Source organism: Microcebus murinus, chromosome 25 (assembly GCF_040939455.1).
Source record: "Microcebus murinus isolate Inina chromosome 25, M.murinus_Inina_mat1.0, whole genome shotgun sequence".
In the NCBI taxonomy this organism is placed as follows: Eukaryota; Metazoa; Chordata; class Mammalia; order Primates; family Cheirogaleidae; genus Microcebus; species Microcebus murinus.
In genome coordinates this window covers 2,305,181-2,321,453 of record NC_134128.1, presented here as the reverse complement: position 1 = coordinate 2,321,453, position 16,273 = coordinate 2,305,181, and the positions used below count along the sequence as shown (strand labels likewise).

At 51.3% G+C, this 16,273-nt stretch overlaps 1 protein-coding gene across 10 annotated transcripts in view; it reads left to right on the top strand.

Annotated features, from left to right (window-relative positions):
- The first annotated feature begins 673 nt into the window (after positions 1-673).
- Positions 674-16,273, top strand: part of SVIL (supervillin) — a 218,663-nt gene continuing 203,063 nt past the window's right edge. For 3 of the 10 annotated variants that reach the window (XM_075997686.1, XM_075997689.1, XM_075997692.1), the window contains exon 1: positions 675-1,056. The gene's annotated coding sequence lies outside the window, so the exon portion shown is untranslated. Of the gene's footprint in view, positions 1,057-1,668; positions 1,768-16,273 lie in introns of those variants that run through there. The other 7 variants (XM_075997693.1, XM_075997694.1, XM_075997685.1 and 4 more) reach the window with 4 other exon arrangements.

Below are 16,273 nucleotides of genomic sequence, written 5' to 3'. Positions count from 1 at the left end.
TTGTTATGGCAGACCTGGCGAACGAATGCACTCGCGTTTCTCTTTTTCTGACGGGCACTGGTCTCCGAGAGGCGGTGCCTGTGGGCGAGGAAACGCGGAGCAGCTTGACGCCCGGAGGAAAAGCAGTTGGAGGGAAGCTGCATGTGAACACACCTACAGAAACAGACAAGCCACATACTTTACACGTTTAAATTTATCTCCTGGTCTGCGTTTACCAAGTACTTTCACAAGCCTTACCCATCTCCTCAGGCCTGCAGCGTGGCCCTCACCTGCACATCTGCTAGGAACGCAAATTGTCCGGCCCCAAGGAAAACTTACAGAATCGGACACTAGAGTGGGTGAGTGGGAAAAGGGTCAATAATCATATTTTCACAATATTTGGGGGATTCTGATGTAGCTGTAGGGTATGGGCTCGTCGAGACAGGTGGTTGTGGAGGGATGTGGCCTTTTCACACGTGCAACTGGCCCGGAAGGCCGGTCTCCCTGGCAACTGGCCTGGAGCCTCCCGGCCACAGCTTTGGCGCAGGTCGCCCTGCTCCGTTCCAGAACGTCTGGGCCCGCCCAGAGGCCGCTCGGGCTGGAAGGTGAGCAGCGCCCTCCCGGCTCCGGACAGCGGCCGGCGGTGGCGCGCGGGAGCCGGCGACAGCTCCCAGCCCCTGGCCGCCAGGCGCGTGCGCGTGCGCGCGTTCCCGGGCCCGGCCCGGCCGGGAGCGCGCCGAGGGGTGGGCCGCGGTGCCCCGCAGGCCTGGCCCGCCGTCCGAGCCACTCAGAGCGCGCGGCGGCAGACACCCGGGGCCTGCAATTAATACCCGGCGCCCGCCCTCCCCGGGACTCGCGCGCCGGCTCTCGGGGAAGGCGCGCCCGCTCCGCCACCAGCTCTGCTCCGGCAGCTCGGCGACTGGGGGCCGAGCCGACGACACGCCGGGCCCCCACCCGAAAGCCGGCCTGAGAGAGGGACGGTGCCTGCCCGCCGAGGTCCCGCGCGAGGGTGCGCTCCGGCCCGCGCCGTCGCGGCCGCGGGAACGGCAGGTGGGCTCGGCGGGAGCGCGCGGGAAGGTGAGTGGGGCCGCGCAGGTGGGGCGCGTGGGGACGCGCGCGGCGGCCATCGCGTGGGGCTCTCCTCTGCCCTCCTCCTGGCCCCTCCGGAGTTTCTCCAGGACCCGGGGAGGCCAAGAGGCTGACGGCCGCAGTGCTGCTCGGCGAGAGCGAGCCATTAGTGGCAGCCTCTGCCCGCCGGTGAGCGCCACGCCGGCCCGGCCTCCCGGCTCAGCCCCCGGGCTGCGACTGCGCCCAGGAGCTCGCCCCAAGCCCCTTCCTGGCCCTGGGACCTGGGGGCGTGTCAGGCCACCGCCCTCCCTTGTGACCCTTTAATTCGGGCTGGGGAGAGCTACGGAGACACGGGACACAAACTTCATTTCAAACACACCAAAAACTGCCTTTCCAGTGTTTTAAAACAGGACGTGCTTATGCCGACTGCTTGCAGTGTCCTGGGGTGGGACACTCGGGGACTGGCTGGCCCTTTAGTGGGGCGACTCGGGGCGTGTTCCTGTCCTGGGGCGCGGGGACAGCTCTGGTGTCGTCCTCCCGGGAGTCTGTCCGGAACGTCTCTGCGCTGGCCCTCGCTAGGGAAGGCGGTGACCCGCGGGGCCCCCGCCCTCTGCCGGCTGCGCGCAGGCGGGACGGTGCCCCCCTGGTGGCCCGGCAGAGGGCGCCGGCTCCGGGGCGCCGGGCGGCCGGCGGAGGGAGGGGACTTGTGGGCGCCTCCAGGTGAGGAGCGGCGAGAATCTGCGCGAGGGCCGGATCCCCGCGCTGCGGGAAGGGGTGGGGCGGGGCGGTGGCGACGAGTCCCGGCGGCCGAGCGCGCGCGGCGGGAAGTGGCGGCTCTGGCACGCGGAGGTGGGAAGGCGCGGGGAGGTGGGCGTGCCCGTCGCGCGGGGGCCGAGGGTCGGGCGCGGCCGCGTGGGCTGAGGCCGGCGGAGGGACTAGGACGCGCCCTGCGCGCCTGTCTCCGGGTCGGGCGATGCGGTCAGTTGGACTCAGCCCCGAGGCGCTCCTGCCGCGGGCGGCGGGACCGGGGCTGCCCGCGGGAAGGGGGCGGCGGGTCACCGGGCAGCTGCGATGGGGCGCGGCGGGCGGCGCGCGAGGTCCCGGAGCGGTAACAAAGGCGCTGCGCGGCCGCCGCTTCCACCCACTTCCGTCCCTGGCGCGCGCCGCCGGCAGGAGCGGGCCGGGCCGGGGCTGCTCTGCGAGGACTTTCGGGAAGTTGGCGCTGCAGCCCGTTACGCGGGAGGAGGGCGGGGAGCCGGGCGGCCCGGGGAGGGGCGCGCGAGTGTTCGGAACTGCGACATAGCCGGTTCCCTCTCGGGATCGGAGCCGCAAGTGGTGAGGGCGGCAGCGGCTCCTGCGCCCTCCTCGGGTCCAGGGCCTGCGCCTCCGCAGGGCCCCGCAGTGTAAGCCCGGTGCCTGGCGCGCCCTGCCAGCCCGCCTGCCCACGCCCTCCTTGCAGTTTCTGCGCGCGTGCGGACTCCCGAAGGGCGTGGCCTGGTCCCCGGTGACAGCCGGCAGCCCCCCATCCTGAGTGGCGCTCCCGAAGGCGGCAATTGCACTACTGACTGTGAGCGAGCGGCGGGGAGGCTCGGGTCCCGCCGCAATCTGGGTCAGGTGCAGGGTAAGCGCTTGGGCCTGGGCACTGCCCCCTCACGAAGTCTGACCATCGTAACAGAAGTCCTGCTGCAGGGGACAGGCCAGCTGGGGAAATTAAAGGAGCTCCTGTCCCCACCTCCACCCTCTCCCCGAGGCTGTGGTGACTGAGTGCAAACCCAGCATAGGCACAAGTACTGTCGTGGAAGTGTCAGGACAGCGTCTGTGCTGCGCGCCGGATGGTTGTTTCCGGGATCGGACCAGAGGGGGGCAGGCGCTGGCAGGTGAGACGCCCCAGCACCCAGTGCTCGATAGATGGAATTCGGGGCTTCACATCCTGCCTTATCCGCCTCCACCCCCTTCTTCTGTTTTAAGGAAGCGGTAGGAACGGGTTTTTTAAGTTGCTAAGGTATGAGAGAATCTTACACACCATGGAGGGATCCTCCCATTTCTCTTTAAAACCTTACAGCCTCCTCCCAGGAGGTTGTTTCTGTTTTACAGATGAGGAAACTGAGGCTCGAAGTCAACAGGTCCAAGAAAATCTGTCCAACGAGGGCTGTTGATTCCTCCCAGTGTTTTTGGCAAAGGCTGTTGGGGAAGAGTTGTTTATGGATCTCCAGGCATGCGCTGTAGCCCCAGGCTCAGCTTCGATTATGTTAGGCATTAGGGTTTGATTGACTTTTCACATATTGCTGGCTTCTGCTGGTGCCAGTGCATCAGCCCATTCTTATTTAAAGCTTAACGTATATGAAGAAGGCTAAGGCTTCTTCCAAAAAACTTTAGAATTATATGACAGTTCCAAAGATAGTCAGAAATAGCTGTCCTTTGCTTTACCTGGTGTCTTATTAGGCAGGTGGGCCTGGAGCCAGGAGCTCTACCCAGTGTGGAGCTCTGTTGGCTCTCCTGCTGCAAGGAGCTGCAGTGCCCACCCGGTTGAAGCCGTGTGTGACTTCAGCACTGTGCTCAGTGTGTGTTTACAATTAAGTGAGTCTGCCTTGGAAATAACTGCCAACTTTGCTGACTGATAAGTTAAAACCCCCACATTTCTTTTAGGAATCTAAGAATATGGTTTTATCCACATACCTGTGTGCATCATTGAGCACAAGTTTACTGTCTAGGACCTTGGTATTGTCCCGAATGTACTTAAAGCATATTGCCTTAAAGAAAGGAGTTTGAAACTCTGGAATGTGTTGGACTCAGTGTTGGACTCAGTACGTCTCAGGTAGAAATAGCCAGGCCAGCTTCCAAAGTTGGAATGGCTGGGTTCAAAGGCTGCCCTAACTGTTTATTACCTTGAGTAATTGTTCAGACTCTCTGAGCTTCACTTTCCTTTTTTAAAACAGGAATAATAATAGTGCCTCCTGGTTTCAAGCTATGAGGATTACTACATTGGATAATCCATAGAAGATACTTAACATAGCGCTAGCCCTAGCGCATAGCTGTTGTTCAACAAATGTTAACTAACGATGATGTTTAAGAACAGAATCCTGCTTTCTTCCCGTCCTCCCCTCATCCACAAGGTGAAGCAGGGATAGTTTTCTTGAACTCACTATTCTTGTCAGTACTGCCTGGAGTGCTTCCTGCTTGTCAGCAGCTGGGCGTGGGGGAAGGTTGGTAGCGATGGAAAGCTTCGTCCAGTTGCCCAAGGAATTTACAAGGGATTCCAGAACTATAGAGCTTTTCTCCTGGTTTTACTGCTGTGTAATTTTGTGGCTTCCCTCCAGTCATTTCCCTTTCCTTTAAATTTAAAGTCAGTATTCTAATGGCCAAGATGATAGGACTTAAAAAAAAAAAAAAAGCCCCAAACTCAACAAACTAGAGAAAAGGGAGCAAGTATTCTTTTTTCTCATTCAGCAGCCGTGTAGGCACTAAAGAAACATGTCTGCTTCTGTGACAAGCTGTGCTGGCCCCAATCTGGGAAGACAGGCCATTTCCTTGGAAAGTTTTCTCAGAATCTGTTCAAAGCTGAGCCTCCAAGTTCATAGAAGAGGAAGGAGAGTTTGAGACATGCCATTTCAAAAATATTTGCTCAAATATGGTAAACTATATATGACGTGAACATGGCTAAACTAGCTTTTAGAAAAGGTGACAGCATGAAGTATAAATCAGTTCAGCTGAACAATTAGCAACCAGGATAGGTATTTCATATATTTAAAAACTTGGAAGGTTTTCTATTAAGCAACTAGAAATAGAGAAACTGTTTTATTATACTATATTAGGTCTTTTTTGCTATGTTACAGTTCTTGATTTTGTTTTGCTTTTATCTTTTAAACAATCGGTTATGGACTAAAGTTCCATAAAGAAACCTTATAATGTCACTAAACACCACTTGTTGGTGATGGTGTAGTTACCACGAACATCATCTCCAAGAAGCACATGGAGGGGGAGTACAGGGAGGGACTGTCCTTACACTGCCATCCCCAACCTTTCTGACACTAGGTACCGTTTCCATGGAAGACAGTTTTTCCACGGAGTAGGGAGTGGGGGATGGTTTTGGGATAATTCAAACACAATACATTTGCTGGACACTTTATTTCTATTAATTATTATTACATTGTAATATATAATGAAATAATTACGCAACTCACCATAGGTTGGGAACCCCTGTATGTAGGTTCAATATTTGGGTATGAAATGCAGCTTTCTCCCCTACTGGAAAATGAGCTGTGTGTATAACCAACCGACAGTGTGTAAAGGGTTAGGAGCAAGGTCCCTGCTTTTGTGCATCTCCCTCCATTCCTAGCACTTGTTGCTCCAACTGGGAAGAAAGAAGCGGCTGCAGGGCATGCGCCAGACCCGCACGGGGCTGTCGCTTCCATTGTGCGGAAGATGAACAGGCGGCGTTATTTTGGATCACATAGCAGCTTGTTCAAAAGCATCTTGCATTCCCCAGCTGTTCCACAACTTCTTCGAATATGGGAGAGAACTTGCCAGCTGCCAGGGCAACTGCACTTCCACTTGCTGCCTTTGTTCAGTGAACAAGGAAGGTGAAAACCCTTGAGCCTTTGTTAAACGGTAGACATTGTAAACAGTCTTATTTGTTTCTGTTATGTCAATGTTATTACAGATCTAGTCTGTCAGTGGAAAAGGTTTAAAAAGAAATGTCAGAATTAACATTTTTTTTTCCAAATAATCCTATTTTTAGGGTAACCAGCATGTATAGTTTTTCCATACTTAAAACCTTTGCTGCTTTTATATTTCATTGACTAACAAAGGAATGGATCTCATATTAAAAATAAGTGTTTTTTTAATTGCCATATGAATTAGATTTACTTATATGTATTTTTCTTTTGCATGAAAGTTAGTGTGTGTCCTCATACAATGTGTTTGTATTTTCAGAACTGTTATGTGATTTTGCATTTGTTAGAGCTGGAAGGTATTTGCCCACACCCTTTGTCTTATCAGTGAGAAAACTTGAGTTTCCAAGAAGTTGTTTCTTATCTAAGGTGATTTGGCTATTTAATTTAATTCAGCAAAGCTCTTGTTGATTGTTTACAATGCCGCTGGCCTGGGGAACCTATGAAGAGGAGTAGAGGTTGGGCTCAGCCCTCAGAAGACTCACAGTGCAGAGAAAAATGATACAAACAGATACTTAACACAAGAGGGCTACAGCAAAGGCAGCACCTTTTTTGTTTTGGGAACAGTGTTGTAATCATGTCAGCCCAAATAAAACCAGACTAGCAAGTTGATTTGCCAGAAAACACCGAGGAGAGTCCTGCATACAGACAGATAGAGGAGGCATCATATGGTTTATCAAATTTTGAGTACACGCACTTAAAACAGGAGGTTTTGTGTGCCTTTAGAGCTAAGTGTCCGTTCTGAGGTTTCCCCGTCTCCCAGCTTTTGCTCCTAAAACATTGTGCTGTGCTAATTATTGTGAATTATAAATAAATGGCCCTCTAGTAGCTGCAGAATAAATCACAATCCTTTATTGGGAGTCAGTCGGTTTCAATGCCTTTTATTCTGTAAGAGGTTACAAAATAAACCATACTCACTTGCACGTGTAAAAAGCCTCTGACTCTGAGTCCCACCTGCCTCTCAGGGGCTCTTGTCCTGGAAACAGTTGTTGCTTCAGATGCTCTCATGCCTCAGTCGCTGGCTTGGACCCACAATTCTAAACCCTTTAATGCCTTCTGAGCTCCATTTATACATTCGTGTATCTTTTACTTCATCCCTTTTACATAGTCATAATAGATTGTCACTGTGTTTCAGTTTGCACTTGGTTTTACTGCCACTTTCACTGGAGATACTCAAGAATAGGTTCTTAGGGGTGTTGACCCAGGGTTTCCATTTTGCAGAAGGAGAAACTGAGGCTCCACCATTGAGAAGCTTGCCTGGGCCAGGATTTGAACTAAATCTCCTGACTCGGATTCAGCATTCTCCCTGGCTGGGAGGGTCACCCCAGGTACAGCTGGAGGTTGTGTTGGTTACCTTCCTGCTGAGGGTGCGTTGTATCAGACCCCTCACAGTGGTCCTCACCCGTTCCCACTGGGGGCCTTGCCTGGGGTAGCCCTCTCTTCCTTAGCGTGTTTCTGTGCACATCACAGTCGTTCTCTTATCCTGTGGTGTGTCAGTCTTGTCTCTCAAGTACAATCGCCAGCTTTCTAACACACAGACCCCCTTCCTGTTACACACACACACACACACACACACACACACACGCCCAATGGCTGTGAGACCCGTTATCCTTTTCCGATGAAAGTAGCTCCTTGTAGAAGATAACTACTTTTGCAGCGTCACTAACTGTTTATTCCTGATGAATACTTTGGGATGCTACAGAGTTCTTGATGGAGGTCAGATAGAGGAGGGAGGTCAGAGTCTCCTGTCTCATCGTTTTTGCAGGGGGATGGTTGGAAAATAAGCCAGCTCCCCTTGGTGGTGGTGGTGACCTGCTGCCCCGCAGCAAATGCTCCTCGGGGTTAGAAACTACAGCCATTTCGCTGTATGAGGAAGAAGGTGGTGAGCTTTGGGGTGCCGCTCCTTTGCCCAGGACCCATCTCACACTCCCAGTGCAGCCACAGTCCTGCTCCCTGGGTCCCCTAAGACCTCCCCCAACCCCCAGACTTTGGTGGCAGTCTCCTCCTCCTAGGACCCTTTGTTTCCTCTGACATTCTGCACCTTCTGCTCCAGGTTGCTGTTACCCAGCCACCTCCTGGCAGTCCTGGTTTCAAGTGTCTCAGGGACGCTTTGCCTTGAATGTCCTTATCTCCATCTGCTATTGGTGTTTGATTGCCTTCTGCCACTGTCCAGCCTGCTCTGTGACTTGCATAAGTTCCCTCCCCTTGTGGACCTTTCTGGTTACTTCTGCCAGCTTCCCTCTGACCGACTCTGCTGCCCTGCTCGGCTCCTCCTCTGCGCTAGCTGCCCTTTGCTGCGGGCTCCCAGGGCTTCCGCACACGGCTTTGTTTCCATCCGAGGCTGCTCCACTCCTTCATTTTCCCCCTTTCTTTCCTCCCCTTTTTGTGACAGTCCTTCTTGATGGGTCTGTCCTTTTTCCTTTATTGTTTTCTTCTCAACAATTTGTGAAGCCTTCTGCCTTTGTACTGAGTCAATCCCATTTGGCTGTCACCTTCATTTAGTGTAACAATTACGTTAAGTACCCCATCCAAGTTTTCATTTAGAGGAAAACTTTTGCTTTTAAAAATGGTTCTTGGGAATTGAAACTTGGAAATACCAGTTTGAAACTGGTCAGATCAGGGTCTTTAAAGAGGCCTGAACTTTGGGGTAAACTGTTTGAAATTTATTTTGGCGTTCCTTTCACGCGGCAGTGCCTTGAAAGTAACTGCAACATAAGCTCGTTCGGAATAAACTTTCCATTGCAGTTGCAAGTGGAAATTGTACATACATAGGGTGGAATTCATGTTTGCTTTTTTTTCTTTTCAAATTATATTTTTGGAAAATCTTAGAAGGGAGTTTGTGCTTTGTGGCCAGTCTGGCTTGTGTAAGTCATGAACAATTGGTCATAGTGACATTGTACTGGCTCCTTTTGTTCAAAAATATTATTAGGGATATTTCCTACCTATGATCCTACAGATTGACCTGATTAAGGAATCCTTATTTTTTGTCCCCCAGAGCTGTGAACACAGGGGAATACACAGAGTAAGGGAAGAAGCAGGCAGCTTTGGATGTTCTCATCCTGCTTAGAGGCAGAACTGCAGGGTGACGGCAGTGGCCACCGCTGCTCCTGCGTGGCCAGGGTGGCTGAGCGGCATTCACCTGGCACTCCGGAGGCCTCCACCTGGTAGCTGATCACTGCAAGAAAATAACTCTCTTTCTGAAATTGTTTTTGTGTATGTTCACTACTTAATTTACATTTCTCCTTGCTCTACCTTTTTCAAGTCCTGAAAAAAGTGAAAGGATGCTGCCCTATGCCAAAGTGGAGTTTCATTCTTTAATTTCCCAATTAAATGGTTTTCTTGGCCTGGTAGATATGGGACTCTGTTTGCAGCACTGGGCTGGAAGCTAACGTTGGTATAGACAGGAACACACCCAGACCGAGGGATCTTTGTTTCAGCAGTGTTCTTTAATTGGTGTTGCTGGACATAGAATTTTGTTGTGGTCGTCAGCTTCAGTTAAGATAGTCAAGTGACCCATCCATAGTAACATCTGGAGAAAGGTTTTTGAAATTGGAATGATAGACAAACAAGAAATGGAAAACTGGAAGTAATCAAGCAGACTGCTCATTCAGTCATGCATTTGCTCAGCAAGCATTTTTTAATCACATGGTATGTGTGTGCACCTGTATGTACCTGAATGAAGAGTGACTCCTGCCCTCACAGAGATTTCAACTGGGGGAGCACATTCCAGACGTGATGGGACTCGAGAGGATGCCATGGCAGGGTGCTGCTGGTGGTAGCATCACCTGGTGACTGTGCAGGCCCTGTGCTGAGGGCTGGGAGGGGTCGACATTCTTGCTGTTTCTCTTTTTAGTTAGCACAGTCTTCTAAGCGGAAACCTTAAGTACCTAAAGCGGGGTAAGACAATAAGTACGAGAGTCTGGGTTTGAACTCAGATCCAAGGTCATAAGCCTTTTGCAAGAAACAAGAGGATGTATCAGTACCTTTCTAGGTTCACTTCTCTGCCCATCCCTGCTACTGCGTGTGATGAAGGAGGAAGGAAGCCTGGAGGGCTGTTTTGCATAAAGGATGTATGGTGAGGAGTTAGCCTAGCCCTGCCACCATGTCATATAAAGCAGGGGTCCCCAACCTTTTTGGCACCGGGGACTGGTTTCATGGAAGACAATCTTTCCACGTGGGTTGGGGGATGGTTTGGGATGATTCAGGCACATCACATTCACTGTGCAGTCAGACCTCTCTGCTGCCAATAATCTATATTTGCAGCTGCTCCCCAGCGCTAGCATCACCGCCTCAGCTCCACCGCAGATCATCAGGCATTGGATTCTCATAAGGAGTGTGCAACCTAGACCCCGCGCATGCGCAGTGTGCAGTAGGGTTCTCGCTCCTATGAGGTCTGATGTCACTGACAGGAGGCGGAGCTCAGGCGGTGAGGTGAGCAGTGGGGAGTGGCTGCAAACACATCGCTCACCTCTCATCTCCTGCTGTGCAGCCTGGTTCCCAACGGGACACAGACAGGCACCTGTCCACGTCCCTGGGGTTGGGGACCGCAGATATGAATACACCATGGGGATCTAGTCTAGACAGTAACTTGGAGTCGATAATTACACATTTTGCCAGGTATCCTTTGTATTCAGTATTTTGCTGACTATTTCTAAAGAGGCTTTCTGTTCCCTGCGGAGCGGAAACTGGCCGGCAGCCCTGCTCAGGCCACGGTCCGCCTCTCCCCTGGGCGCTGAGGCAGCCCGCAGCCTCCTTCCCCGCCGGGATGCTCCCCGCGTGGTGGGTGGTCCCCCCCATGCTCTCCCCGAGTGGTGGTTGGTCCCCCCATGCTCTCCCCGCGTGGTGGGCGGCCCCGCCTGGATGCTCTCCCCGCGTGGTGGGCGGTCCCCCCCCCATGCTCTCCCCGCGTGGTGGGCGGCCCCGCCTGGATGCTCTCCCCGCGTGGTGGGCGGTCCCCCCCATGCTCTCCCCGCGTGGTGGGCGGTCCCGCCAGGATGCTCTCCCCGCGTGGTGGGCGGTCCCGCCAGGATGCTCTCCCCGCGTGGTGGGCGGTCCCGCCGGGATGCTCTCCCCGCGTGGTGGGCCGTCCCCCCCATGCTCTCCCCGCGTGGTGGGCGGTCCCCCCGGGATGCTCCCCGCGTGGTGGGCGGCCCCGCCGGGATGCTCTCCCCGCGTGGTGGGCGGTCCCGCCAGGATGCTCTCCCCGCGTGGTGGGCGGTCCCCCCGGGATGCTCTCCCCACGTGGTGGGCGGTCCCGCCGGGATGCTCTCCCCGCGTGGTGGGCGGTCCCCCCGGGATGCTCCCCGCGTGGTGGGCGGCCCCGCCGGGATGCTCTCCCCGCGTGGTGGGCGGTCCCGCCAGGATGCTCTCCCCGCGTGGTGGGCGGTCCCCCCGGGATGCTCCCCGCGTGGTGGGCGGCCCCGCCGGGATGCTCTCCCCGCGTGGTGGGCGGTCCCGCCAGGATGCTCTCCCCGCGTGGTGGGCGGTCCCCCCGGGATGCTCTCCCCACGTGGTGGACGGTCCCCCCGGGATGCTCTCCCCGCGTGGTGGGCGGTCCCCCCGGGATGCTCCCCGCGTGGTGGGCGGTCCCCCCGGGATGCTCTCCCCACGTGGTGGGCGGTCCCCCCGGGATGCTCTCCCCGCGTGGTGGGCGGTCCCCCCGGGATGCTCCCCGCGTGGTGGGCGGCCCCGCCGGGATGCTCTCCCCGCGTGGTGGGCGGTCCCGCCAGGATGCTCTCCCCGCGTGGTGGGCGGTCCCCCCGGGATGCTCTCCCCACGTGGTGGACGGTCCCCCCGGGATGCTCTCCCCGCGTGGTGGGCGGTCCCCCCGGGATGCTCCCCGCGTGGTGGGCGGTCCCCCCGGGATGCTCTCCCCACGTGGTGGGCGGTCCCCCCGGGATGCTCTCCCCGCGTGGTGGGCGGTCCCCCCGGGATGCTCCCCGCGTGGTGGGCGGCCCCGCCGGGATGCTCTCCCCGCGTGGTGGGCGGTCCCGCCGGGATGCTCTCCCCGCGTGGTGGGCGGTCCCCCCGGGATGCTCTCCCCACGTGGTGGACGGTCCCCCCCATGCTCTCCCCGCGTGGTGGGCGGTCCCGCCAGGATGCTCTCCCCGCGTGGTGGGCGGTCCCCCCGGGATGCTCTCCCCACGTGGTGGGCGGTCCCCCCGGGATGCTCTCCCCGCGTGGTGGGCGGTCCCCCCCATGCTCTCCCCGCGTGGTGGGCGGTCCCGCCTGGATGCTCTCCCCGCGTGGTGGGCGTTCCCCCGGGGATGCTCCCCGCGTGGTGGGCGGTCCCCCCGGGATGCTCCCCGCGTGGCGAGAAGTGGTGCTACTGCAGGCCGGCTGAAGCAGAGTGACTTCTTCATTTGCGTCTGCTCCTCCAGCAGACCCTTCCCGGCAGAAGCCGGCCCACGAGGAGGCGGCTGTCCTGGCCAGCACAGGCCCTCAGAACTCTCATCTTGAAACCCTGCACCGTGTAGGCGACACTGCTCCATCTCCCCCGTTCTGCCTTTTGAGGATTGCAAGGCTCTTTGTTTCTGATGAGACACAGTTGGGCGGGTTAGGAACGCTGGCTGGGCAGGCCAGAGGAAGCCCGGCATCCTTGAAGGAAAGGAGAAGCGCAAAGGGGAAGTGGGACCCTACTTTCTTCCAGAATGAGCCCCGACGACAAAGGCAGCCTCTGCAGGGGGGTCACTCTGTGGCCAGGAAGAAACTCTGGCGAGCGTGTTCTGCCCTAGGGCCGTGTCTGGCTGCTTCAGGTGCCACCTTGACGCGGGGCAGTGCAAAGGCGGACTCTGCTCCGGACTCCGTCCTCAGACAGTACCGCTTGAGCTTTGTTTTTTGGAGACCTCAATTTTTCCTCCATCAGTTTTTAAATCCAGAAGCTCTAAGGATAAGGTTAAGAACTTACATTCCTGGAAAAAGTGATAGATCATGAGTTCATAAGAGGACTTACTTTAAGCAGTGTTAGACTATTTCCACCCGCTTCCTAAAAATGAATTTGATAGAAGACTTTTAAATAGGATTTATGTGTATTTTTTTTATTCTGACCCCAGAATTATCCAATTATCTTTTGAAAAACAGTCACCATCATATACTTCTGACATTGAGTTTCCAGGAAAAAAAAAAACATGTTATGTGCTTGACAAGAAAATTATATGGTTGGAAAATGTTTTGGTTGATTTTTATGTAAACCCAACATCTGTGTGTTTTAAAAAAATAAACTTCATCATAATAAAAAAAACGAAAGGCTTTCATCACATGGCATTTTTTTCTATATATTTGGTTCTCACAGCGTTGGGTAAAAACACAAGTTAGTTACAGCAGTCAGTGAAAGCATGTTATTTTTTTCCGTGTACAAATTGGTTCCATCTCTTGTATCTAAGCTTCTTGAAAAGGAGAAAAAGAAAGCACAACAACAAAAAACCTTAACAGAAACTGCAAGCTTATTGTGGAAAACTTCTCACTTTTACTTTGAGCACAGATACTGGTTCTTGGTTCAAATAGTAGAATCCTTTATCTGATTATAGAACTACCAGCATTTATAAACCCACCCATATTTCACTTGCTCCATACCCAAATTTCTAAAAAAAAAAACTTCCTTCTCCATTATTTCCTATTTTAACTAAAAGTTGGCTTTCAAAAGTTAAGTGCTGTGTTTGCATAATCTTCACCTAAACCTTTCTCTCCTCCAAGCTTTTTATCCTCTTTGGTTGCCAAATTCACATAGATTGCTTATAGTATCCAACAATGGCTTTTCTGCTTCATCTTTTTATATTTTCCGAATGGTTTTCCCATTGTTCTAGGGGCAACTGGTGAGAGTCAATGGGCTGTGGGAATAGGCAAGTTGCTTCCACTGTGTTTAGGTGACTGAGTAAGGTGCCGCTGCCGAGAAGAGGCGAATATGACAACACCTGCAGATTTAGTGCTTCTAATTTCCTTATAGCTGGAGAGTGGAGACGATTTAAAAGATGAAAAGAATAGATTTTATGGTATGAGAATTTTTCTCAAGATGTTCTCTCTTTATTCTCCCCCTTCCCTTCCTCCCTCTTCTCCTCCTCCTCTTCCTCCACCTTCTTTTTATTGTTTTTCTCTGAAGCATTATTCATAGTCCGGTGGAACAAACAGCTCTTGCTAAGATTAATGCCTTTTCAACAGCGAAGGCTGAAAGCTTCAGTTAAAGTGCCGTGAAAATGACTTGTCATGAATAATCACAGTTTAAATTTAAGAGATGCTTATTCAAATGTGTAAATATTTATGGAGCACTTTTATGTACAGGGCACTCTGCTAGGCATTTTAACATATTTAATGTCATTTAATCACAAAAATCACATGAAGTGGGTAGTAGTAGGCCCATTTCACAGATGAACAACATCAAGGCTTGAAACGTGAAATGACTGGCAAAAGTCACCTATCTAGTGGGTGACTGGACTGAGATTTAAACCTAGATCTTCCATCTACTGGGTCACATTTTCTTTCCAGTACATGAAGCCAATGGAAAAATGGTGAAGACATCACATGGGAAATAGGGGCTTCCAGAAGCTCAGTTTGTTGCTAATGAAGTACAATTTTAAGAACAAAGCTGTTAAGTTTGAGTAGGAGTTTTTAGTGCCCTTGAGTTGAGTTTGAAGGCTAGGATTCAAGTATCTGCCTGCTTTTTGCTAAGGATGTTTATTATACCAGATCTGCGTTCGACTCACAGTGATAACACTAGGGCCTTGTTTTTTACTGTGTGCATCTTCCAAAGGCCAGTTTAGCACTGATCATGTAAGAATTCTAGTTTATAAAACCTGGAAAATGATCATTATCCATGTTTTCTTTCTATTTTAGTTAAACGACTTTATGGAGATATAATGTCTCTGTTTTCTTAACTTCTGGCTAGGTTTTTGGGAGAAAGTTTGGTCAATGTTAAGCCAACATTTCTTAACTTCTAGGGCTTCATGAGATGGCCTTGCATGAGTTACTCAGACTTTTTCTTGTTGCTACACTTTATTACTCATAGAGAAACTTTTCAGTAGGAATTTAGGAAATTTTTGCATTTTAAAAACTTATGCTCACTGATGCAATAATGAGTGCATAAATCTAAAAGGCAAAAAAAATAGCTTGATAATTTAACAACATGTTGCTCTGCAATTTCCTCTTTATTTTCTATATTAGTAGGAATAACCAATGACCATAGTCATTAAAAATAATAACATTTTACACTTAAGATGCTGTATGGTTTCACATATACCTCATTTTAATTCATTTTGCACCCTATGAGATGAATAGGGATAATCTCTTTATCCTTCTTTTATAGATAAGAAAATTAAGGCTCACAAAGAGAAGTGTTCTGTTCAGGATCCAGGCTGGAATCCAGGTCTTCTGACTCTACGTCCTGTTTTGGACTTGAGTGGGCCAATAACAAATGATAAAGATTTTCTAATTGGCTTTAAAAAAAACTTGAAATATTTGTGGCTTTTTCTGGTATTATATTTACCACAATTTAAAGCTTATTATAAAGCTATCCAACTTCTTCCTTTCCTTGTTAATCTATTATGAGCTAGGAGGCAACGGCCATTAGGCGAGTGTAAGTTACCACCATAAAGACAGCAAAGCTCTTCCTTGAGAGTTGAAAGGAAAAGTATTGGCTTAGTTGAATCTTAGTTGAATGATGTCTCATGATTTTCAGTGATCAAAATGGAGATGTTGGCATGTTTTGCTGTTGAAAGTACTGACTCGCCTCATCTTCACTGGAATTATTTAAACAGATGTGCTGGAGAGTTCATCTCCATGCCAGGGCTGTTCACGCAGACACGTCTGTGCATGTAGGAAAGGAACCAGTGTCACTGCATACGTGTTACGCTGCACCCTGGGCACTGTCTACACCTTACTTCACAATAGCCCTGAGTGTAGTCCCATAGAGGAATGGATTAAGCCTCAAGGAGTTTAAATCTAAATGGTAAGGCTGGTGTTATTTCCCGGTCTATAAAATGAATAAATCTAGTCTCTTTCAACTCTACCCTCTCCAAATTCTATGATTTATATGTTTTCAGATTAACTTTCCTGAAAACACCTTCTCCTCTAACTTCTGGTTAGCCTGGACGCCAGACAAAAGAGCACTAGTTATGATTATACCAGTAAGAAGCCACAAGGAGAATCTGCCAGAAGTCAACCTGGGTATAGACTGTCTGCCCATTATTGATAGCGTGGAGAGCATTGCTTCTCAAGTTTAATGTGCATGCAAATCACTCGCGGATCTTGATCAAATCTTTTCTATATTTACTGATTGTCTGTCTACTTGATCTATTAAACATTGAGAGAGCAGCTCTGAAATATGTGATTATGATTGTGAATCTATTTCTTTTTGCAGTTCTATCTGTTTTTGCTTCATGTATTTTAAAACATAGTTATTATGGTGAATAAATGTTTAGGACTGTTATGTTCTTTTGTTGAAGTGGTCACTTTATCATTATGAAATGATCTTCTTTATACCAGATGATATTCTTTGCTCTAAAATATTCTTTGTCTGAAATTAATAAAGCCACTTCAGCTTTCTTTGGATTGATGTTAGTTAGTGT